The 25827-nt window shown below is 49.5% G+C and overlaps 1 long non-coding RNA gene across 1 annotated transcript in view; it reads left to right on the top strand.

The window, feature by feature from the left end:
* The window catches only part of LOC140216010 (uncharacterized), a 302742-nt gene that overhangs the window by 46349 nt on the left and 230566 nt on the right, over positions 1–25827 (top strand). The window lies entirely within an intron of this gene.

Genomic DNA, 25827 nt, shown 5'->3' with positions numbered 1-25827 from the left:
TTAGTTTATGGCTAAATGGCATATATTGTATTGAACTTTAAGGTTCGGTATTGCAACGTATTTACAATTACTTCATCTGTTGTCTCTTGAACTGTGTTCATCGCTGGTACTACTGCATTGGGGTCTAAGGTGACACTAATATGTGCACCGACAAGTGAGGCAGTCGGCATGATTACTTACTAGTAGTTAGCAACTGCTAACTATCAAGCAACGCTTATAAAATGTGTAAAAAATGCAGAAATGTTTGCACTCAGTGATGTGACAGTTTCACAAGGTTTATCTTGCAGTACATCAGAATATGAAAAAAAAGTTTACGCAGCGTACACGTTCAAACAAAAGTTAACAGGTACGTATTTTTATATCATAGACGTGCGTCAAAAGGTTTGCCGCAAGAAATCAACATAAGTGTCTGCCGTGGCGTCACAGGAACTGCATTATGCATTTTAATCAGATTGGCCAAAACGTAGCACACTACGTAATTAATACAGCCTTTATGCTGGTTAACATTTCGGAGTATTACGCAAATTAACTGCGTGCCTTGTATTAAAGAAATACACGTGGTGATTGCATAACCACGTGTGCTGTGTGATACTGTGGAAAACGTTTTAGCAAGGATATCTGCGCACGTCATATGCAAATGTTTTTGCAAGAACAAGCCGTAGGGTGCAGTTGTGCCTGAGAAGAGGTTACGGTATTATCTGCATAAGTAGGTTACAGAAAATATGTGCGCCGTCCAATGCTTGCTTAAGCAGTTCTTGATGCACGTGGGACTCGCAACTGCATCCGTTAGAGCGAAAGCCTAAAAGTGTTGTTCATGAAGTTGACATGCTATGTCGAAAAGTTTTGCTTTGCCAATATCTTTAGTAGTTCTGCATACCATGCGTAACAGCTTGTATGTTTGTTCTGTCAATTACTCGCTACTTTATGACATTGCATTACTGCACAACAGCGTGTTATAGCTGCTTCGTCGGTGTAACTGTGCAATGTTCGTATCGCTTACAGACATTATAGTATAGCGTGCTGCAGAAGCGCAATTATTTCTTTATAATTGGAATCATTCCTCGCCTTATATGCACATGTGTGCAACATCTGCATCAGACGCTTTGGAGTACTTCGTTGTGTTTTGTAATTATTGCGTAACGTTTGCATCTATTGACGCACACTGTTGAACACATACTGTTTTTAACCCGTGTATTTGTTATTGCCGCTATCCAGCAATGCAAACCACGGTGCCTATTCTTGTTGTGCAGCACTTGTTGTTGGCAATAAACATATACGCACACATATTCACATGTCGCATGCGCTGTGTGTGACAAAATTTTAACGTTTGAAGTTTGTTTACCGTGTAAGTACACAGATGTTTACAATCGGTGGGGATGGCAGGATAAAAGCTGCATAACGGCAGCTTCACTGGTCCCACATCGCCGTGAACAACACGGGGAAGTGGGACCAGTCCTTTAACATCTCCTTTGTGTGTTTCGCTTGACAGAACGTCGTTTCGTGTCGCAGTGAGTACGTGTTTGCTTCCGGCCTTTCAATTGACAACAAACATCAAAATTTCCTTATGTGTCCTGCTTCAATTGCTGTATCCTGTTGCATGTGTACATATTCAGGGATTGCATATATTTTGACGTGCAGCTGCGCCACTTAACGTGTTCACAATCGCGCTCCGTTAACATAGACAAATGAGGTCTCATTGCCAATGTCACGCTGCTTTAAAGATCAACAGCGGTTTGCCATTACTGTGTCCTTTTTTAGTTTATTGTGCCACGAGCCTGCATGCACGCATAGCGCGTAACATTGCGAAACGTTAACCTTGTGTAAGCATTGCGCATTGATGCCGTGTTCTTCCCATGTACGCCTCCCGGTCTACTTTAGCGTGTAATGCTAACTGCATATCGAATGAGCTGCTGTTGCTAACTATGTGCGTTACTGTGAACTGTTTCAAGGCAGGCCTCATGTGGCTATTTGTGTAACGCATTTGTGCAATTGTATTTATTTAGGTTTCTAATGCATTTCTTCCACAGCGTACTTTGTGCGTAGATGTGTAGTGCTGCAGTAGTTCGCAATGCATTCCATGCATGTGTCTCTAAGTTGTGCCGTGCCATTTTTGCAATATGACTTGGTAGTCACGGAGACAATGTAAAGCGTATTTCCGGATTATTGGGGGTGCATTGCAAACACCTTGCTTATGTGACAGTTTGCAACTTTTCTGTCGCAACATGCGTTATTGGTCGACCAGTTGTAGTGCACATAGATGCGGCATGGTTACTGTCTGACAACGTAAGTACCGACAACTCACGACTCGAATACATTAAGTGTTTGTGCTCCAGCTAACACGTGTGCCTCAAGGAGGTACTGCAAGCACAACTCAACTTACATGATTTCAATACATGAACACATAATTGCCAGCACGAGGCAAGGCCAACTTATTCTGGTCATTTAGATTCTGCCAGAACGAATAATGGTTCAACATATGCGTACATGCACAGGCTGCATTATTGAAGCAATGACTCAAAAGCCGCTCAACAAACCGTCAACACTTGCCACATGTACGCGTATAAGTGCAGCACACATTTCACAGGGCACTCCAGCACACAGCATTGAAAGCACAACAGAAGAAAAAATTGAACGTGTTAGCGTTATCGTGAAATTGACACTGCTGAATGATGTGTCGGTCGTCGGAGCACCTCCACAGCTTTACCCCACGATGGAAACGCTTGTGTGCCACCGTTCAAAGCGTAGCAAAAGGAATGGAACGAAGAGAAATGCCACGATCCCAAGCAAAATGAATGTAAGCACCGAGAGGCACCTAATGTTTAATATTGAATGGAAGCAAGGCGGCAGTGAAATTCTGCGAGCAAAGACGCAATGCAGACGGTACGCAATATAATGTGGCTTTGCGGATTGTGTGAACCGCAATGTTGACAGAAGTGTTTCGAGAAATGCCTATAATCTTGCACGTTGACGAAAATGCCAATATACTATCCCGCTCAACACTCGTAAATGCTAGGCATGTACCTGGGTAAATGTTTAATATTGCGTACAATTACCACTCGAATGCGCTTGATCTGTGACCGTTTAGAGGCTGTGCTCTAACTGCAGTGAGTTGCTCTGACAACAAATGAATTTGTTTCACTTTTTCATGTACCAGGAACGCTGGGTATTTGAGAACGCTCTTACTTATAGCAACAGACACCTGCACGCTAACAAAAACTATGTAGGCATGCGGTTATTCGTTGGTTGACCCCGTATCATTCATACTGCGCATATTGTTCGGAAATGGAAGCGTACACACCTCGACGCAGGAAACGAAACGCCATGCAGTCCTCGTCGCCCTGGCCGCACATCACAGCGACTTGGAAATTGCCACCTTTCTGAATGTAGGGGAAGTCGTACGCTTAGACGGTGCTCACAGATCGATGTGTTGTCGCGGTGATGTGGCGTATGTGGCGAAAAGGAAAAGCACAGTGAGCGGTCAGACCCCGCGAGGACCCCCGATTTTCTCTGGCCGCTGCAAGTCATCATGAGTGACAACCCAGGGAAGTAAGCCTATGTGGAACATTGCAAAGGACCTCCAAGTCGCACAGTCGACTGTCAGGCTCGCTGTGCACGACGCCATGCGGTACCATTCCTATGTGATGAGGAGGTGACAAATCACGTCCAATAAGATTCAGAAGAATCGGCTCCTCCGGTCCAAGCGTTGCTGAGAAAGCTGGAGAGACCTGACGAGAGTGAAATGCGGTTTGTTTTTTCAGATGAAAAGAACTTTGACCACGACCGAAAAGTTCACTGCCGTAATGGCAGGACGCTTTGCGCAAGCACCGACGAGGTACCTGCAGTGCTGTACACGAAATTTCCTTCATCTGTGATGGTGTTAGCCGTCGCTAGCAACGATGATAACGTCGTGCCGGCAGGCTTTTTCGTAGGACTCCGCGTTAACGCTGCTGCGTACGCAGAGGGGTTTGTTACCATTGTAACGCCTTGGATAGAGACAGCTTCTAGAGGGAGACCTTATGTATTTCAGCACCATTCGCCTCTCGCTCACACCGCCTGTGTCACCTAAGAGTGGTTGGCTGACAACTTCCACGACCCCGTCATTCCCAGCTTGTGGCCTCCTACTTCTCCAGATTTAAATCTGCTCAACTAGTACGTGTGCGGCGTCATTGGGAGAGACGCCAACAAACAGCCACATAATACGAAATACTCGCTGAATGCAGCCATTGCTGACTCAATGGGCAAAGTATAAAAGGACCCCTTGATCCCGGCATGGTGCCTTTTTCGAAGCCGAATTGAATCGTTTGTTGCTGAGGATGGCGGATTCATCAAGTCATTGTGGGAATAAACCGTAAGAGAAGCCTTTCCTACACTTTGGTTACCAAATGTCTATTTTTGCTTGAGATACTCTTCTCTTCATGAAGGCAAGATTGTGCTCTCAAATACTTCGCGAACCCGGTACATATGCATGTTGTGGCAAATGTTGCATACTTGAAGACATGTATGCGCAGAAGGGCGGCACAATTGGAAAAGACGAAAGGTTTTCAGAGTACAAAATCCACAAATATTGTTAGGTAGTGCTTATAAATTTAGCAAATTGTGAAGAGTTGAATGTTGTGCAGCACATGCAAATGTGTAGAGCGTGCAACACTACAACGGAGTACATTCACACTGCTTGTAATTGGTGTTGTCCGACCTGCTAGACCGAAAATGGACAACAAAATGCCGTGGGCCTTTTTTATGCACGTCTTCATCGTGTGCACATGACTATCGACACATCAGGTTCTTCGTCTTCATCGCATATGGGAACTCATCTTGAGATTGCTTTGTACCTATACTGTGATCGGCCCGCTACGTCTTCGGGGCGTATTTTAGGTCCTGTTAACTGCTACGTCACACGTCGTGTAGATGCTGGGTAAGCATGAAACCTGCCGAGAAGCCAAGAGGCTGCAGCTGTTCTCTTGTGATTGTGCGCACCAATGCGAGTGAAGAGGGCTCGGCTGTGAGTTTGCTTTCAGTGGTGTCCGGCGGCATTCAGAAAAATTTGTGTTCCTCAAGGCGCTGACAACTTCATACGTGTCAGCGACGGCAGCCGGTTCCTTGGTGGCCAAGGCATTGTAGGCTGCAGTCCCGATGCATTTGAGTACGCAGCGTACTCTTGTCTCATTCCATCATGGAGGCGTTGACGCGTCGACAAAGTGCGAGGGCATCCTCTACATACGAGTTATAGGACTTGCCAAGTTGCTGCTTGCGAGTGTCAATTGTCTTCGCGAGGTCGCAACGAACCGCCGGAGTACGAAAAACTTCTCGCAGCCATTGTTTGAGCGTACTCCTGTCGGTGAAGTCGATCTCGTGGTTTACAAAAGAAGTCTTCGCTGCGTATGTCAGGTAAAAGGATACGTGGCGTAGCTTCATCGGCTTGTGCCAACGGTTAGCAGAACTTAACTGATCGTAGTTGTCGAGTCACTCCTCCACATCTTCACCATGATGGGCAGCGAGCAGATGGGGTTCGTGCTGGGGCCCGGTGAAGATCCAAGGAGGAGGATGCGGCAAGCTTAGCCTAAATTGTAGATGTGGATGTGCAGGATGGCTCGTCCGGCGGCGTGCTGTCGGACAGCTGGCACAAACGGCGACCTGAGCGAAGCTCCAGGAGGTAGAGCAGGGGAGCAGAGGTCGGAGAACCGAGGAGCAACCTCCAGCACGTTTGACGTAGCAGTTAACACGACCGGAATACGTCACAGTACATTTACTTTTTCACCATGTTTCCAATGCGAGGTTTCTCAGATGTGATATGAACTGTGGTCATGAGCTGTGATATGCGCTCAGCCATAGCGTTATGTTGGACATGTACAATAAGGTATGCATTGTGCAAATTGGTGTGGTGCCCACTCTGTGCGACTGCAACGCGCAATTTCACGCATCTCGACAGGGTCTTCCTTGAATTGCACACATGCAGGCAAAGTACTGTTGATCTATTCAAGCGGCACATTGTTCTGAAACCTCGAGTGCCCACGGGAAAGTTGTCATCACACCCCAGCACATCCGCTGGGACGCGTGGAAACTGAGGAATGTGCGATGCATGTTGCCAAAGTGGCGTCACTGCATTGGGAAAGCTATTAAACATATTTTGTTACAAAAAACGCATTGTGATCTATGTATGCTGCGCTTTTGCACAACATGTATGCTACATGGCGTGAAGTTATTTTCATGGCACGAAACACTTTTTTCTTCACTCAGAGAAGTGATGCATAAAGTGAGCCTAAGTGGAACGTTTCATGTCATATGCGCATGCATTACGCCATTTCCATTAGCGACTCGGTTGTTACCTTAGCTGCGGGAGGTACAAAATACAATGGTCCTCGCCATTTTGCAATACATGTGGCGTCGTCGTTCCATGAAATGGGAAGTTTCGCAGTTTACGTAAAGACGTGTATCGCTTCACCATGCACATGCTGTCATTGCAGCAATGATTCTTTCCAGGTGAAGCGGAGCGCACAATGAAATGCGTTGCTTATAAATTCCGGGCTTGGATCATATTTGCAGCTGTTGGTGCGCTTCGTACTCTTCATCTTCGTCTCTTGCAATCGTACTTATTGACATTCTTCAAGGTTACATGGCAGTAGGTAAACATTTGCTTTCAAGCATCCTTGCTGTACATTGCAAAATGTTTCCAGGTGAATCATTTCAGACGACAACATCACGTTACGTGTAGCGAACTGTCTGCAGTATATGTCGCGGTCCGCTTGTAATGAAACACGTGTTACCGTAACAAAGCTATGCGGAATTGCCTTGAACCCTGTTGTTGCGGCACACTATTTGCGGCAGTGAAATCAATAAGCAAAAGAGTATTGGTCTCTGGCATGGCCATTGGAATGCCACGCCCGGTGTTTTTGAAAATATTCGGTGGCTCACGACACCTAGCACTTACCTGGGGGTACCTTTGGATGGGTATCGTGAGAACGAGTCACTCTGGCTCGAAAAAACGGATGAAATGCGTGCGATGGCTGAAGCATGGGGTGGCCGTGAATTGTCGATATTTGCACGTGCCACTATTTGTAACGTTTTTCTCGTTGCGAAAATTATGTATCTTCTGCAGGCACTGTATTGTACACGTAAGCACATTAAAAAATTTCACCGAATCTTTGCCACGTTTATCTGGTGTTCTACGTGGGAGCGAACATCAAGGACAAATTTGTTTCGTCGAGTGAAGAAAGGTGGTCTGTCGGTGTGCCACTTGTTTCTTCAGCAGATTGTATCACGTTTCATATTGATAAGGGACGAAAGAGACCCGTTTCTGTGTTGTTTTTTTCAAACCATGTTAACAGTTTCTATGCCAGATTTTTTTGTTTCTTCAGCCATTGGCCCTCACTACACAATTTCAAGGTTCTTGCGTGAAGTTGTACCGTCCTATCGTTTCCTTAGGGCGAGATTTTCCCTTGAGTACCTCTCCAATGTAAAAAGAAAGCGTCTTATGAAGGATCTCATTGAAAGTGTGTTCCCTGTTCCATTGTATCGGTTAATTTTTCTAGAAGGGTCTGGGCAAGACGTACTTAAAAGGGTTAAAAATATGTGTATACCGGCGAACGTTAAAACATTCTTCTTCAAGCTTCACACGGGAACCTTGCCTGTTAAAACGTGGCTGGAGGAAAGAGGGATTGATGTGCCATGGGGAAGCAGATGCTTTCTGCGCAACAAAGCTGAAACGATTGAACATGTTTTCATTGATTGTAATATGCCATATTCTTTTGGGATATATTACAGAGAACGTTAGAGATAGACCTACCCCTCAATCTACATGGCATTCGTTTTTTACCCCCTGAACGCGATTTTGAACAGATGGATGTTATCTTTTTACTAGGGCTGCATGCAGTATGGCGTAGTCTGTTGGCATGTAGACATTGTGATGTTAAAGGCCGAAATGTCTATGAATATTTTGTGGAAATGGTTGTGAAGGTACGTGACGTGTACAAGATGAATGACTGTGATGAAGCTGTGGTGTCAATGCTTGATACTTTGACACATATAAAACGAGTGTGATCTATGATCACAAACACTTTTGAGGCTTGTAGCCAAGCTGGAAATAAAGAAAAAAAAAAGAAGTCATGGCTCAGTGGTAGCGTCTTCGTCTCACACTCCGGAGACCCTGGTTCGATTCACACCCAGCCCATCTTGCAAGTTGTTTTTATTTATGAATTGCCTTCCGCCATTTTTCGCTCACAGTCAACGCCGCCGACGACACCGGCTTTTCTGCGACACGAGCCCCTTAACGCTGTAGCGTTGAAATACCTTTCAGCAATCCATTTGATTGCTACAGACGAAGGCTCTCCAATCAGCCATTTTGGGCACCTGTGTTCCTCAGAAACGGTGTCCTCTCGCCAGCGACAAAGTGCACGTCCTCCGACCGCGTTCACCCCCGCTGCGTGTTCGCCGCGAAAACTGAAAGCGCTTGGAAGGAATAAGGTGGCAAAAGGTCACGTGGCATCAATGATCGAATCACCGGCGGCTGTGGCAGGCGGCGCCGCTCGGAAAACATATGCAGTACCAATTTACTAGATGCCCGCCGAGTTACTCGCTTTCCCACTGCGGCAGTTCCCTTAAATCTGCGTAAATTCCGTAAGGCGGCGCTCGTTGCCTTTTCAACTTCCGTCAGCGGCGGCAGCCACGGCTGACTGCTTCCTCAGGCGCATCAATAGCGCTGGTATGCGGGGGGCGTCTGCTAGCGAGCGTTCTCGCGGGCGTCTCTTTTTTAATATATATTGCTACGGAAGGATGAACGAAGACAGGAAGAAGAAGATCGCGAGACACTGGCTGCTGCGTGTTGTTGAAGCTCAGCCATCCTAACTACTCAGACTCATTTTGTATACATATTGTAAATGCAATCTTCTATATTCCCAGCATCCCCGTAACATTTTGGCGAGCGGTACGGGGTACCACGGCTGGAAACGGAGCTCCGTAGTGGAAGTAGCATCACCGTCCGCACTTGAATGACGGTGAGCACTCGCGATCAATGTCGTTGCCGCCTCCTACGTCACCGTCGCATGCTACGTCGCTGTCACCTCCGGCTGCCGTTGTGCAACCAAAGGATCCTGGAACTTTCTGCGGGACCGATGGCGCCGACGTTGAACAGAGGGTGGCCGTGTACGAACGCGCGAGTGGAATTAACAGATGGGACCCTACGCTTATGCGAGCTAACCTGTTGTTCTAGCTAAGAGGCACGGCAAAGGTGTGGTAAGAAAACCACTAAGAAGAGCGAACCAGTTGGGACTAATGCAAAGAGAAATTGAGAGTTTTTTGGCAAACCAGCTGGCCGTAAAATTGCCACAAAGTAGGAACTGGCCTCCCGTGCCCAATCCCCTACAGATTCCTATGTCTCGTAGATCCAGGACGTGCTGGCACTTTGTCGTAAGGCCGATTACGACATGACAAAAGCTGAGAAGGTCGGGCACGTGCTTAAGGGCATTGCTGACGACGCGTTTAATCTGCTCATGTGCAAAAGCTGATCTACAGTTGATGCAATCATTAAAGAGTGCCGATAATTCGAGCAGGCCAGAAGCGGACGCGTCTTGCAACCATTCACCAGACTTCCCAATACTGCCGCAATGTCGACGTGTGAAGATCAACTCGCACAGCAGCATGCATCGCCATCAGAGGACGTGGTGCGAATCGTTAGACGTGAACTGGATGCGATGGCGCTCGCAGCTTTCTGTTCGCGTAGCCCTGATGCTACCCCTTTTTCTGTTCCTTTCGTAGAAGGCATCGCTCGCCAGGAACTTGAAAACATTGGTTTGCATTCTGTCTGTGCTGTCGCCAACCCCAGACCCAATGAACGCCGTTCTATAGTATTTTCGCGCCACCCCGACGCTTCTCTGCGCGTTATTGTAACCCGACTGAGTGGACAACTGCGGACGACCAGCCAATATATTTCACTTCTCGTCGCATTGGTCATGTCGCCCGATACTGTCGCAACTTGTAGCCCTGAACACCTCGCACGCCGACCAACCTGAGCCGTTTTGATGTAAATGCCCGCAATGTTTCGCCCACCGCCGAGTCTAACAGCGCCGACAACTCTGCTAGGAACACGTGGTATAGCCGCTCACCATCGCCGCGCGGACACGAGTCTTGTTCACCGCAAACACGGCGCCCATCTTCCCGTTCGCCGCAGCCACGTCGCCTTTCTCCCGCTGTGGCGTTTGGCTGCGCCCTTCCGGAAAACTAAGAAATGCAGCCCTCGGAGGTGGTGCTGCATTGCCTACTACCGCAGTAAATACTCTGTGCCTACAAGGAGAAGTGAAACAGATGTTAAAATAGACGGCGTACCTGTCCAAGCACTCGTTGACACTGGGGCCCACGTATCTGTGATGAGTGCTAGCCTACGTAGACGCTTAAAGAAGGTCCTCACCCCAGCAGCTGCCCGAGTGCTTCGTGTGGCCGACGGCGGCGTGCTGGTTGTTCTTCGAATGTGCACTGCGCGTTTAATTATAGCCGGCCGCCCTACTTTGCAGTGATCGACAACTGCCCTCACAACGTTATACTTGGATTGGACTTTTTATCCACTCATTCTGCTCTCATCGGCTGCGCGACCGGCGTTCTTCAGTTGGAACTGCCTCAACTCGCCGATGCTCCAAACACCGCCCCACCGCACTTGTGCTCGCTTTACGATTTGCGTCTGTCACCCGAGGCAGGTACGTCACTTTGACCGCCCAGCCACAGGTTCCTGACGGTGAATATGTGCTTCGCCCCATTATCGACGTGCTTTTAAACCGGAACCTTGCTGTTCCGGATACGTTGTTCACGGTTACTAACAACGACGTCATTCTACCCCTTCTGAATTTCAGCCTGTGCCCTCAAGTGATTCTGGCCGGCATGTTCTTGGGCAGCGTTTCTAGTGGTTCCGAATTTGACAGTGAGAGTCTGAATGCCGAGAGGTTTCTCGGCGCCAATTGCAGCTCCCAGCTCTGGTTCCTTAAGGGTTGACTTCGCGAAAATCATTGCACCTGACCTCACCTCTGCACAGGTCACGGACATACGTCACCTGCTTGAATCGTACAGTGACATCTTTGATTTCGGCGACAGCCCTTTAGGCCAAACATCTGTCGTTCACCACCGTATAAACACTGGAGACACGAATCCTATTCTTCGGCATCCCTATCAAGTATCGCATGCTAAACGTCAAGTGATCCAATCAGAAGTGGACAAAATGCTCCGCAAATGGGTCATAGAGCCATTAGCCATACCTTGGGCTTCGCCTGTCGTCCTTGTGAAAAAAGAAAGATGGTACCTGGTGTTCTTGCGTCGATAATCGGCACCTAAAGGGACACAAAAGGCTAATATTGAGTCAACGTGGCCTGTTGAAATACCATCCCAGAAACCTCGAAACGCTCGTTTCATGCGAAGAAGAGACTTATTTTAAGAGAAAATGCGTTCTGAAGCGTCCGCGCACCTCCAGCGTAGTTCAAATCGCCCGCGCTCCGATCTAGGAGTGTTGACGTCGTGTTCTCATATTGACGTTGCACCGTCGGCGAGTAAAACGGCGCCCACAGACAGCGCTACGGCTTTTCTGCGCAAAACGCAAACGCGCGCCCAGAAACAGCCATGACAGAGCCGACAGCAGCGCGAAAGCGGAACTATGGTGGCTAGCGGAAGGGAAAGCGCGCGACGATAAGCTGGTTCTTTATTTTATGACACCAACTTTGACGTTCGCTGCAATGGACGACCCTGACAACGACACATTTGCTCGCGATGCTGGGCTCGACTTCAGCAATTTAAGCACTGATGAACGTGACCTGCTGCTGACGGCTCGCGTTGCCGGCGTCGTTGCGCACTACTACGACGGCAACTGTATGCCATGGCTGTACATATTCGCACATTTGTAGCTTCTCCTTCGTGGAAACCAAATGCCGCACTCACCGCCCAGTCTTCGACCTGCAGTTGTTCTTGCGCTTCGGAGAATGCAGGCAAGACCGACGGAACAGCGCTACGGGAAAGCATTGCTTTGAAAGGCTCTCCACACGAGTTCAAGTGCAGTAAGTTGGCGTTGAATTCGTAATCCTCTGGACGAAAGTGCAGCGAGCACACCATGCGATTTTTCGGCTCTTTGCCAACGCGCTGTGGCAGAGATACGGCACTTAACCACTTCGAACGGAGGGGTTCATTCGTTGGCACACAGTGATAAGTAACGTTGGATTCGCCGCTGCAACTGCCGTTGGCCAAGTTCCGCGGACCGTTCGCGCATCCCACATCACATGGACGTAGCATTTTCGCTCCTTGTTCCAAATGGCAAGTTCCGCGAGCCAGCAGAACCAGCGCAGCTCAACGCGACAACGAAACAACTGAAACTGCAAAGCGCGCGCGCCGCAGAGTCGAGCGCACAGAGTCGAGCGAGAACGAAACCTTTCGACCACCCATACTACTCAACGGTAACGTCAAAATGGTATTTTTTCTTAGAATCGAACAGAAGTAGGCAAGTAGCATTTGCTTCCGTTCCATAACCTAATGAAATGATATTTTTAATACGAGTAGTTGAGTACTTGTGACATAAATTGTGATGAGGAGTGCCTTCGTCATCGGGTTAGTACCGGAATGTCGCTGGGGGGGGGCTCAAACTGTGTTATGCATTTACCTCAATTTCTCGGTTACTAAAGCTATGTTCGCGATTATATTGACGCCTTAGACGTTCTAGAGCATTGCTTTATCTTTTTAACTTGACTTCATGTACCTTTAAACAAGCTCACGCGCAAGGACGTCTACCTACTATTAAGAGCGGCCAGCTGCAGTGCAAGTTTGCCAGCCAGTTACGCCAGCGGTGGTAACTTCATCTTGGAATGCCGCCGCCAACCTCTAGCCTCTTCGCCGTTGCGAGTGAAGGAGTTCGACGAAGCAGGCTTTGTGCGGAAACCGCCAACCTCTAGCCTCGTCGCCGTTACGAGTGAAGGAGTTCGACGAAGCAGGCTTTGTACTGAAACCGCCAACCTCTAGCCTCGTCACCGTTGCAAGTGAAGGAGTTCGACGAAGCAGGCTTTGTGCTGAAGCCGCCACCGTTACACTCTAGCCTCGTCGCCGTTGCGAAAGAAGGAGTTCTACGAAGCCCCTCTGACGTCGGATCCGGACCATTACACCTGTGTGTGTGTGCGGCACGTGTATGTAAGCCCTCATCCTCCTCCAAGTCGACAGCCCTCACCGTCCTCCAAAAGGGCTGGTATACGGTGACGTCGAACGGTGACGTTGAACGATGACGTCGAACGATGACTGGACGAACGTTTCCGTCCGCTTGGAATCAAGGGGGGGGGGGGGGGGACCAAGTGCTTATAAGCAGCGATTGCCGGCTGCTAGTGCGTGCTCGTTGTCGTGCTCGTCGTAGTGACTGAGTGCTCGTTGTCGTGCTCGAAATGAACTCGTGAGCTGTGTGCTCGTAAGCTGTTTGCTGTATGTTAGTCTTGCGGGCTCCATATGGGAGTCACGCTAGACTGTCGATATATGTCTTGTCTAGGATGTAAATAATGTAAATAAATCCTGCTCTCCTAAGTCCCGACGAAGAGTCAAGCTCCTTCATACAGCTACGACTGCCAAATCTGACAACTGGCGGCAGTGGTGGGATAGTCCGACAACTCTTACACCACTACCACGCATCGATAACACCTTGGACTGCTTGCACGGAGTTAAATGCTTCTCGTCCATCGATCTCCGATCCGGCTACTGGCCAATTTCAATTGATTAAATGAACCGTGAGAAGACGGCCTTCATCACGCCGGATGGCTTATATCAGTTAAAAGTCATGCCCTTTGGCCTATGCAATGCTCCTGCTACATTTGAACGTATGATGGACTCCCTTCTACGAGGCTACAAATGGACCACCTGCTTTTATTACCTTGACGACGTTATTGCTTTTTCTCCCAAGTTCGGCAGCCACCTTACCAGATTCGCTGCAATTCTTGCGGTCTTCCGAAAAGCCGGCCTTCAACTGAACTCCAAGAAGTGTCAATTCGCGCGCCGTGAGATTACCGTGTTGGGACACCTCGTTGACGCATCCGGTGTCCAACCAGATCCGGAAAAAGTTCGCGCCGTAGGCAGTTTGCCTGTGCCACGTTCTCCTTCTGACGTGCGCTGCTTCGTCGACCTATGTTCTTACTTTGGCCCTTTACTCAAAAACTTCGCTGACGTTGCTCGGCCTTTGACAGATCTTTTAAAGAAGAACTCGCCATTCTCATGGGGCCCGGAGCAGGCTCATGCGTTTGCCGCCCTCATCGGGTTTCTGACCACCCCTCCCATACTTGCCCACTTTGATCCATCTGCACCAACCGAAGTCCACACTGACGCAAGCGGCCATGGCATCGGCGCTGTTCTCGTCCAGCAACACAACGGTACCAAGTGCGTGATAGCTTACGCCAGCCGCCTGTTGTCACCTGCCGAGAGAAATTACTCCATCACTGAGCTGGAGTGCTTGGCTTTAGTCTGGCATGTCGCGAAGTTCCGGCCATATTTGTACGGCCGCACATTTTCGGTCGTTACAGACCACCACGCACTCTGCTGGCTGTCGTCTCTGCGGGACCCGAAAGGACGGCTTGGTCGATGGGCTTTGCGGCTCCAGGAATTTTCATTTATTGTCAGTTACAAGACTGGACGCCTCCACAAGGACGCTGACTGCCTCTATCGTCACCCCGTGGATACCCCTGATCCTGCTGCGCATGATCCAGTGACCTGCGTGACGGCTTTTACTGACATGACCGATATGCGCGCTGAACAAAAACGTGACGAATCCTTACAGTCCATCATTGCCAGAGTGCAATCTGGCAGCACTGACGGCACGTGCCGCATGTTCGTGCTGCACGACGGCATCCTTTACCGCCGCAATGTGACCCCTGATGGCCCTGAGTTCCTCCTTGTCCTTCCTCGTCACGTACGATCCATCGCTCTCGAAAAACTTCACAATGCACCAACGGCAGGACACCTAGGAGTTTTGCATACATACGACCGCGTACAATGGCGGTTCTTCTGGCCGGATATCTACCGCTCCGTGCGTCGCTATGGCGCAACTTGCGAATTCTGTCGACGCCGGAAGAAACCTCCCCTGCCACCTGTCGGACGACTCCATTTAATTGAAGTTCCCTCTGAACCATTCTATCGCGTAGGCCTTGACCTGCTTGGCCCTTTTCCTACGACGACTCGAGGGCATAAGTGGATCGTCGTCGCTACTGATTATGCCACACACTACGCGATAACAAAGTCGTTGCCGGCTAGTTGCGCAAGTGACGTCGCCGATTTTCTCCTTCATGACGTTATTCTCCATCATAGAACGCCTCGACAGTTACTTACAGACCGCGGCCGCTCATTGTTTTCTTGAGTTGTTGTCGACGACCTCCGCTCTTGTGCCACTGAGCACAAGCTGTCAACCGCCTACCACCCACAAACGAATGGTCTTACGGAACGTCTCAACCGAACAATCACAGAGATGTTGTCGATGTACGTCTCCAACGATCAGCGCGACTGGGACGCCACGCTGGCCTACGTGACGTTTGCGTATAACTTGTCCCGACATGACACCGCAAGATGTTCACCCTTTTACCTTTTGTATGGTCGCGACCCCACACTGCTGCTTGACACTATCCTCCCTTCTGTGCCACATGTTACAACTGAGTACGCCCGTGAAGTCATCGATCGCGCTCACATGGAACGTCAAGTCGCCCGATCTCGTTTATTAGCCTTGCAGAATATACAAAAACAGCGCTACGACCGGTGCCATCGCGATGTTCAGTTCGCGCCAGGTGCTTGGGTGCTCCTTTGGTCACCATGTCGTCGGGTTGGGCTCTCCCAGAAGCTTCCCTCTCGCTACACAGGGCCTTACGTAGTCCTACGTCAAGCTAACCACGTAAATTACGAGATTGCACCGCTACAGTTTGATGCATCCTCAGGTCCGACGCCTGTTGACGTAGTGGACGTTTCGTGGCTGAAGCCATACTTCGCTCGCAATCCTTCGCCTGCCATGCGCCGAGACGGCGTTTTACCACCCAGGGGTCCTGTTACGGAAGGATGAAAGAAGGCAGAGGAAGAAGATCGCGAGACGGCTGGCTGCAGCGCGTTGTTGGTGGTCAGCCATCTTGTCTACGCTGACTCATCCTGCATATATATTGTAAAGTCTTTATATACACTCTAAGAAAAAAGATAGTAAAAAGTGAGTCACGCAATTTGACGCTCTTTTTTCTTCCGAAGACCCATTTTTGCGCGAGTAGTCACAAAACAAGAGTCAACATTTGTGCGTGGGTCGTTTGACTCTCAATAGCACGCGAAGAATGGTCGTGGAAGATCGCGACTCCTGAGAGAAAGCTAAAGCTTCAGGAGCAGAAAAGATCGACAATTGCTTTTAGAATTTGTCTTGAGTTTGTATGTAAACACGCTCCCAAATACAAGTTTCTTAGTTTAACCATTAGTCATATCACCGTAATACAGTTACTGTGCAGTTCTACACACGTTTTTTTTATTGAACCAATAGGAGATAGTCATTATATAATAGCACTTAAAAATTATTCCTGATAGTGAACACAAGGACACTCTGGCACAAATTATAATAAACTGTTCAAATATGGTACGTTATAAATAAATAAAGAACCGTCATTACACATCAAGAACGCAATTTTATGCATAGAAACGTCTTATATTAAACCTTTGTGTGTGTCCGTGATACCACCTATAAACACATCATGTGTACGATGTGAATTCGGCGTGGATATATCCACACAAGAACTATAGTATGTTAATTTGATCCACTTAACTGCATCACGAAAATAAGGATTTTTTAATGGCACATTTATTTCCTTACGTTAACAACAAGAAAATGCTAGGTTTAGTTACATACGTATTAGCAATCTATAGTGGTAATGCGAGTTGAACGCATGTGCGTGCACTTTTAAACTACACTGAAGCAGTGTTGCAGACAAGGCAATGAAAATATGAATTCTCAGATACATAACAAAACGCATGACCGCAAGGACACCTCAGTAACAGTGTCAATAACATCAATCGAACAACACAACTTCGCATCTTGTGACAACTTCTCCTCCAAAATAGAGGTCAAGGCACTCGGGAAGTGCTTCATATCCAGGTCTCACAGCAGACATTGTGCCACTTTTTACAACTCGAAAGGAATATCGGTGCCTTCTGAATTCTAACACCTCAAGTCTTTCGACTAAAAAAGCAACTTTATTGCTCACAATGAAGATGCCAATAATCTGGCAAAACTCTCGGTCATCCCCTTTGCGCATTACGAGCACATCTACTTTGCAGGTTACCTGGCGTAGTGCCACCGACTTTGCCTGCCATGTGATGCCAACTGGCAGCGCGTCTTGAATGCATGGGTGAAGCTCAGCCCTATCCAGAGGTTTTGCACTGTTCGTAGACAGCACACCGTCCAAAGCTAACTCAGTGAATTCAAAACTTTGAAGCAGCTGTTGCCTTTCTGCAAGGGTCTTACATATATTCCTGAAATTCTCTACACGCATTGCAAGGCTCTTAAAGTATTGGTGTTTTGCCTCAAACCTCATGCACCACAACTGCTTCAGTGGCCTAAAAAGAGATATCATGTGGGGGTAGTGTATCACATAGTGCATTTTTGGAATGAGACGGACAGATGGGTAGTGTCTGACAAAGGAACGAAGGAACTCTTGAACTTTAATTTCCAAGTATGAAATGGACTGCAATGGAAGGTTGTCTGATAAAAACATGTCCAATATTTCTTTTAAGAGGAGGTATACTTCCCAGTCCTCATTTCCCTCTGGAACAATGGACCCAAATATTTGGAGCAAGAGTCGAAAAAGACACCATGTTTTGTGATGCAGTGCCCTTCAGAGCTCTTTTGCCTTGTACAAAGGCTTCACTTGGTGGCAGCGGTTTGTTTGCCACATCATTTCGACCATACTGAAACTTGCTTACTTCTTCAAGGTCTCATGAGGACAAAATATGCTCCTCAAACAACCCTTTTAGCACATACTGCATTACAAAAGACAAGGCTCCTTCAAACATATCATGCATGATATCCGGTGGTAGCAGCGATGTAGCATCAAAGTCTTCAAGAGAAGACAATACTGACTCACCATTCAAGCCATACAGCCGCTTATACAATGCTGGGTTTAATTGAATGGCTTTCAGGTGGTTTTTATGGAGGTCTTTAGTTCTTATTTGGCATAAATCTCTCTTGTTACTGATGAAAGGTTTTTGATTTGTGCCATGCAAAACCGACAAACAGATCCATGAGAAAAGTTGCAGGAGAAACCACCCAAGCGATGCATCGACAAGTTGTCTCCACAGAAAGCCAGAACTGGCACCTTTACACACACTTCCTTTCCATCCAACATGACATTAAGGCCCCTATCCCGCAAAGTGTTTAACTCTGCAAGCAATGGCCTGAGGAAAATTTCAATGCCATGCTTGTGCACGTCTACTTACTTTGCCATGATTGCGAGATGCAGCATTTTCAACTGTGAACGATATGCAGGAGGTACGTTGATGACACTGTAATACGCTGCCAAAAGCTTGTGCACACCTCTGGCTGCTCCAATTGGGTTAGCAATTTCAAGTTCATCTGTACACAATAAAAGGTGAAGCAACTTCTTATTAGAGTTTGCAGGAATGTCAGTCACATGGTACTTTTAAATCCTGCCTTCACGATAGCTTTGCAATACTGTTGCTTCGGCAGCCTTGGGTTTTGTTACCTGTTCAGAGATACCGTTGCAATGCATAAAATTGCTCAACACACTGCCTGCGGGAACGTAGTAGAAAGAAGCTCGGTCACTGTCAGTATATGTTGTTGGAACCTCAGTGCTGACACCCGTTGTTGCAAATGGGTCGCAAGCCCCAAGGGTAGCGTTGGCCTGGCGGCCTGGGGCACAACTGGAAGCATCCGAAGGTCCCGGCAAAGCATGAGTCGACTGGTAACAGAACAACTTGTTTATTCTAACATCGCAAAAGAGCGGGCGGTCAGGTCGACCGAAGTGGAGAGACGGGAGAGCACGTTACTCAACAGAAGAAATCGGAGCCTCTCTCTTGGCGTCCGGGGGCAGCTGCTCTTATACTCTCCGAGTCGAGGGCAAGAGGAAGGCCTCGTGACGAGGCCACGTGACGGCGGGGCACGGACAGGCTGAGAGACACGTTGAGACGAGTGTAGTGACGCATCCGCCAAGCCGGCGCCGGTCAGACCTCCTCGCTTCACACTTGGGGAGCTCCTCTCCCCGGCTGCCGCGCTTTGACAAGCGTGGGCACACACACACACACGAAGACACGTGGCACTGAAACACGCCTGGACGCGCTTGGCGGGGAGGCTTTGCGGCAGCTCCGAACGGGCCAAAATGTCCGCCGCTTTGAACGAAGCCCCGGCGTCCGTTGCATCCGCGCCGGCTATACCGCGCGTCGTAGGCGAAACGTAACAGACCGCCCCGCCGGGTGAAGGAGATCCCGATGGTCAGGGGACTGCATCCGCTGTCCGGAGGGATGTCGCTTGATGATGCTCATAACCGAAGTCGGTCGTCCTTCGGCGTTTCTTGAGCGCAGCGCACAGAGAAGGCCTCGTTCTCTCGTTCAGGTTCACACAGGACACTGCAAAGTGACTTCGGGAGAGTTGACATTTTTGTTCTCGTTCCAGGCAAGCGTTAGAACTACGCCGAAACTCAACCGCTCAGTCAGCAAGCACGGCACAACCCTCACTAAGCCCTGCCAGGCTCTTTCCCCTTTTAGACTACTGCCTAGTTCCTTACAGTAGTTTAGCAGCACTCAGAACGCGTCCACAAATCGGAAAATTGCACTAGAAAGCACATCATCACTTTGAAACACTACACCAAAGCAATATGTTAAAAATCCTGCCTCAGGAAGAAAAACATCAGTAACGAACAATTTTGAGGCTGATTCCCAGGTTAGGGGCTTCGACTTAAGCCATCGGCGTTACCGTTGAGACTCCCCTTTTTGTAACGCACCTCAAAGGAATATCGTTGCAAAGCGAGGCTCCAGCGCAGGAGGCGGCCATTTTTGGGAGAGATGGTCTGCAGCCATTGGAGAGGGCAGTGATCCGTCTCAATGATAAACCTCGAGCCGGCTAGGTAGCATGACAATTTCTGAACGGCCCACACGATACACGCACACTCTTTCTCGGTGGCGCTGTACGCCTGCTCACGACTGGTCAGCTTACGACTAGCATACAGGACGGGGTGTTCTACTTCTCCATTTTCCCGTTGGCACAGTACAACGCCCATGCCTCGCTCACTAGCATCGCACTGAACAACGAACCCTTTTGTGTAGTCGGGCGATCGTAGCACAGGCTGGCTTGTTAGGGCGCTCTTTAGGGCGCTAAAAGCTCTTTCCTTTGTCTCGTCCCAGACGACTGTTTGCGGCTCTGTCTTTCTTAGAGCATCCGTCAGGGGAGCCGCGATATCAGAGTACCTGGGGATGTACCTCTGATAGTAGCCGGCGACACCTAAGAACGACCGAATATCGGTCTTCGTGCGCGGTTGCGGGAAGTCTCGCACAGCGGCCACCTTTATTTCAGAGGGGCGGCGACGACCCCGACCAATCAGGTGACCGAGGTAGACAACCTCGGCCTGTGCTAACTGGCACTTGGGAGCCTTGACTGTCAAGCCCGCTTCGCGCAGGCGGGTTAGCACTGCCCGCAAGTGTGCCATATGCTCAGACCAGGATGCGGAGAATATCGCTACGTCGTCTAAATACGGTGAAGCGAATTCTTGCTGTCCCCGCAACACTTTATCCATGAGGCTTGAAAAGCAGTATGGCGCGTTCTTCAAACCAAAACTCAAAACTTTAGGACGGAATGTCCCCATGGGTGAAATGAACGCCGCATACCTACTAGCCTCTTCTGTAAGTGGAACCTGCCAATAACCCCTGACAAGATCTAGGGTGGAAATAAACTGAGCGCTACTAACTTTCTCAAGGCGCTCCTCGATGTTAGGGATCGGATAAATTTGATCCTTAGTGATGGAATTAAGCCTGCGGTAGTCGACGCAAGGACGAGGTTCCTTGCCCGGTACCTCAACTAAAATCAAAGGGGAGGTATAATCACTCTCACCCGCCTCAATAACACCGAGCTGTAGCATTTTCTTTACCTCAGCCTCCATAATATCGTGCTGGCGGGGTGACACCCGGTACGCCTTGGATCGTACTGGCTCTGGGGAGGTAAGTTCTATGTCATGAGTAAGGACAGAAGTCCTACCAGGCCTCTCAGAGAACAGACCTTGAAACTCTTGTAAGAGCTGGTGTAGTTCGGTTTTCTGCTCAGGCGACAGCGATGCTTTACTGATTAAGTCACTAATGACTTGATCGGTGTCTTTCCTGTTCGTCACTGAGCCTAGTCCCGGAAGCTCGACCGGAAGCTCTTCGGGAACGTTTACCATCATGCACACCACTGCTTCCCGTTGTTTATAGGGTTTGAGCAGATTACAGTGGTAAACTTGCTGTGCTTTCCGCTTTCCTGGCAGACTCACCACGTAGTTAACGTCCGACAGTTTTTGAACAATCCGTGCTGGGCCCTCCCACTGCACGTCGAGTTTGTTCTTTAGCGACGTGCGCAATATCATGACCTCATCGCCCACCTCAAAACGACGGGCCCTGGCTGTCCGATCATAACAAACCTTGGCCCTCTGCTGGGCCTTTGCCATTGCTTCACCTGACAACTCCTGAGCCCTTCTTAAGCGTTCGAGGAGCCTAAGCACGTACTCCACCACGACTGGGTCGTCGCCCCTGCCTTCCCACGATTCTCGAAGCATGCGAAGCGGAGATCGCAGCGAGCGACCGTACACCAGCTCAGCTGGCAAAAACCCCGTAGCCGCATGCGGCGCGGTCCTTAATGCAAACATCACCCCAGGCAGACACAGCTCCCAGTCAGTTTGATGTTCAAAACACAATGCTCTCAACACGCGCTTCATGACGGAGTGGAGCTTCTCAACGGAATTCGACTGTGGGTGGTACACTGAGCTGTGTAACAGCTTTACCCCGCACCTTTCGAGAAAGGCTGTCGTCAAAGCGCTCGTAAACACCGTGCCCTGATCTGACTGGATTTCCGCAGGAAAACCAACTCGCGCAAATATGGACAGTAGTGCATTGACTATCTCAACTGAGCTGAGTTCTTTAAGCGGCACTGCTTCAGGGAACTTTGTCGCTGGGCAGATCACAGTCAAAATGTGTCTGTACCCCGTGGCTGTTACCGGCAGAGGTCCCACTGTATCAATAACGAGCCGCCTAAAAGGCTCCGTAATGATAGGTACCAACTTCAACGGCGCCCTCGATTTGTCCCCTGGTTTGCCCACCCGCTGACAGGTGTCACATGTCCTCACAAAGTGGTCTGCGTCCCGAAAACACCCTGGCCAATAGTACTCTTGCAAGAGACGGTCCTTAGTTTTCTTAACTCCTAGGTGTCCGGACCACGAACCCCCATGCGACAAGCGCAACAGATCCTGACGGTAGCACTGAGGCACGATCAGCTGATCGAACTCCACTCCCCTGCGGTCTAGATACTTCCGGTACAGGACCCCACCTCTTTCCACAAAATGAGCATTTTTCTTGGCGATACCTTCCTTGACAATGCAGCGTATGTTTTCTAGGCTGCCATCCTTCTTTTGCTCGGCTATCAAAGCCGCCCGGCTGACTTTTAGCAACCTATTAAGTCCGTCTGACATAGGCGCGATGAGCAAATCTGCAGATAGCTCTTCTAACTTTCCCGTGTCGGGCATTTCCTCTCCAGTATCTGGGGCCTTTAACGCTACAGGCTCAATTTTATTCAGTTCGGGCGTGCTCTGAATATCAGCTTGCTGCGCCTCTGACCCTTTCTCATCGTACGACAACGTCGGCCCCGCAACTACCGCCTTTGCAGCGAGCTCCCGAACCTTCGATCTGGTTAAGGCCTGAACGCTAGCCTCACCAAACAAAAGCCCCTTCTCGCGCAGGAGGTGATCGGACCTGTTCGAAAATAGGTACGGGTACTGGGGGGGCAGCATAGATGACACTGCGGCCTCCGTCTCAAGCGCTCCGAAAGGTCCTTCAATAAGCACTTTTGCTACGGGCAGACACACGCTATGAGCTTCCACGGCTTGCTTGATCCATGCGCACTCGCCCGTGAACATATCGGGTTCTACGTAAGAGGGGTGAACTACATCCATTGTAGCTGCGGAATCGCGAAGCACTCGGCACTCTTTCCCGTTCACAAGGAGGTCTCGCATGTAAGGCTCGAGAAGCTTCATGTTCTCGTCAGTGCTGCATAATGACAAAAACACGACTTTTGTTTTTGTTTCTGGACACTGCGCCGAAAAGTGACCCGGCTTCTGGCACGTATAACAAACTGCGCGCTTGCCTCGCCTCGAACCGCTTTCTGCGTTCGGCTTCGGCTGCCGCCGTCTCCTTACGTTCGGTTGGACACTGCACCGAAAAGTGACCCGGCTTCTGGCACGTATAACACACGCGCGCTTGCCTCGTCTCGAACCGCTTTCTCATGGGTGTGAACTTCGGCCTCTCAAACTAGGAGCCAAATTCACCCTTTTGACCGTCCTTAGCTCCGCGAGCCCGACGCGTGACAAACCCCTCGGCTAGCTCAGCGGCTCTAGCCACCGTACTAACGTCTTGCCTATCCAAGACCCAGTACCGCACGTTCTCAGGTAACCGACTATAAAACTGTTCCAGCCCGAAACACTGCAGAACTTTCTCGTGGTCACCAAACGCTTTCTCTTCTTTGAGCCACTCCTGCATGTTTGACATTAGCCTGTAGGCAAACTCTGTATACGATTCACTTCTGCCTTTCTCATTTTCCCGAAACTTCCGACGGAAAGCCTCCGCTGACAGCCTGTACTTTTTTAGCAGACTCGATTTCACTTTGTCGAAATCCTCTGCCTCCTCTCTATTCAAGCGAGCTACTACGTCGGCCGCCTCGCCGGGTAGCAAAGTGAGCAAGCGCTGTGGCCACGTTTCCCGAGAGAACCCCTGCTTCTCGCACGTTCGCTCAATGTTAACCAGGAACAAACCAGTGTCCTCTCCAAGCTTAAACGGCCGCATCAGGTCAGTCATTTTGAACAATACTCGTTCTCCTGCACCGTGTGCCTGACTTCCGTTACGAGCGCGTTCCATCTCTAACTCGAGACGCTTCATTTCCAAAGCGTGTTGACGGTCGCGCTCTCTTTCTTTCTCTTGTTGCTCTCGTTCTATCTCTTCTTTACGTTCACGCTCTTCTTTTTCTTTCTGTTCTTTTCGTTCGCGCTCATCTTTCTCTTTCTGTTCTTTAAGTTCGCGCTCCTGTTTCTCTTTTTGCTCTTGAAGTTCGCGCTCCTGTTTCTCTTTTTGCTCTTTAAGTTCGCGCTCCTGTCTTTTTGCCGTCTCCCTCTCCTCAATGGTCTCAAGGCATTCCGACAGCTCGTCATCCTCAGCTTCTAACTCAAGAATAGCCCTTAGCAGTTCTGGTTTTCTGAGTTTGTCTGAGACATCCAGACCCAACTCTCTTGCAAGCTCTAGCAATTTCGGTTTGCGCAACGACTTCAAATCCATGGCTGCTCTGAATGCTGCTTTCTCTACTGCCTTCTATTGTCTTGCCGCAAACTAACCCGGCAGCAACGACAACCACAATTAGCAGCTCTGTTTCTGACACTAACAAAAGCCTGGCAAAACTCAGAAGAAAGTCCCGCACTCACCAAACCTCGCAGCCAAGAATTCAGCGCAGTCGTTCCGCTGCAGGCAACCAGTCATCACAGAGGGCTCGTTGCACTGCTCCCGGATGGTCGTTGTGCTGCTCAGCATACAGTCAACCGCATATCTTCGCTGCTGGCCTCCGTTGTCGCGATCTCACCGCTGGCAACCAGCTGTTGTTGGAATCTCAGTGCTGACACCCGTTGTTGCAAATGGGTCGCAAGCCCCAAGGGTAGCGTTGGCCTGGCGGCCTCGGGCACAACTGGAAGCATCCGAAGGTCCCGGCAAAGCATGAGTCGACTGGTAACAGAACAACTTGTTTATTCTAACATCGCAAAAGAGCGGGCGGTCAGGTCGACCGAAGTGGACAGACGGGAGAGCACGTTACTCAACAGAAGAAATCGGAGCCTCTCTCTTGGCGTCCGGGGGCAGCTGCTCTTATACTCTCGGAGTCGAGGGCAAGAGGAAGGCCTCGTGACGAGGCCACGTGACGGCGGGGCACGGACAGGCTGAAAGACACGTTGAGACGAGTGTAGTGACGGATCCGCCAAGCCGGCGCCGGTCAGACCTCCTCGCTTCACACTTGGGGAGCTCCTCTCCCCGGCTGCCGCGCTTTGACACACACACACACACACGCACACACGAAGACACGTGGCACTGAAACACGCCTGGACGCGCTTGGCGGGGAGGCTTTGCGGCAGCTCCGAACGGGCCAAAATGTCCCCCGCTTTGAACGAAGCCCCGGCGTCCGTTGCATCCGCGCCGGCTATACCGCGCGTCGTAGGCGAAACGTAACAATGTGCACTTCTGAGCCTCGGTGAAAGGGAACTTGGATTTAGCATACTGAACTCGTTGGTACTGCGAGCGAATATCATCAAAAATGCCTTCAAGGAAGTTGCAGTTCGACATGTTAGTGAGAGATTCAGGCACACTAGAAAAGGATGAATTTAGCGCACACCTCACTCGCTCTGCAAAGTGTTGTATGGTCCACCTAAGTATAGCCTCAACTTGAAACAGTTTCGCAGGTCGAATTGGGCACCTTTCGTGCTTCAGCAACAAGGAAGAACAGGTTTGCAAGTGATTTTTTTCAATCCTACGGCAAAGTGTTCTAGTGTTGGGGGCTCCGGCATTTCCTGGAACCTTGTATCAAATTCATGCTGCGTATGATGAGCGGCGAGC

The sequence above is a fragment of the Dermacentor andersoni genome, chromosome 2, assembly GCF_023375885.2.
Source record: "Dermacentor andersoni chromosome 2, qqDerAnde1_hic_scaffold, whole genome shotgun sequence".
Classification (NCBI taxonomy): domain Eukaryota; kingdom Metazoa; phylum Arthropoda; class Arachnida; order Ixodida; family Ixodidae; genus Dermacentor; species Dermacentor andersoni.
Note: the sequence above shows the minus strand (reverse complement) of the source record. Positions and strands in the feature narration are given on the sequence as shown.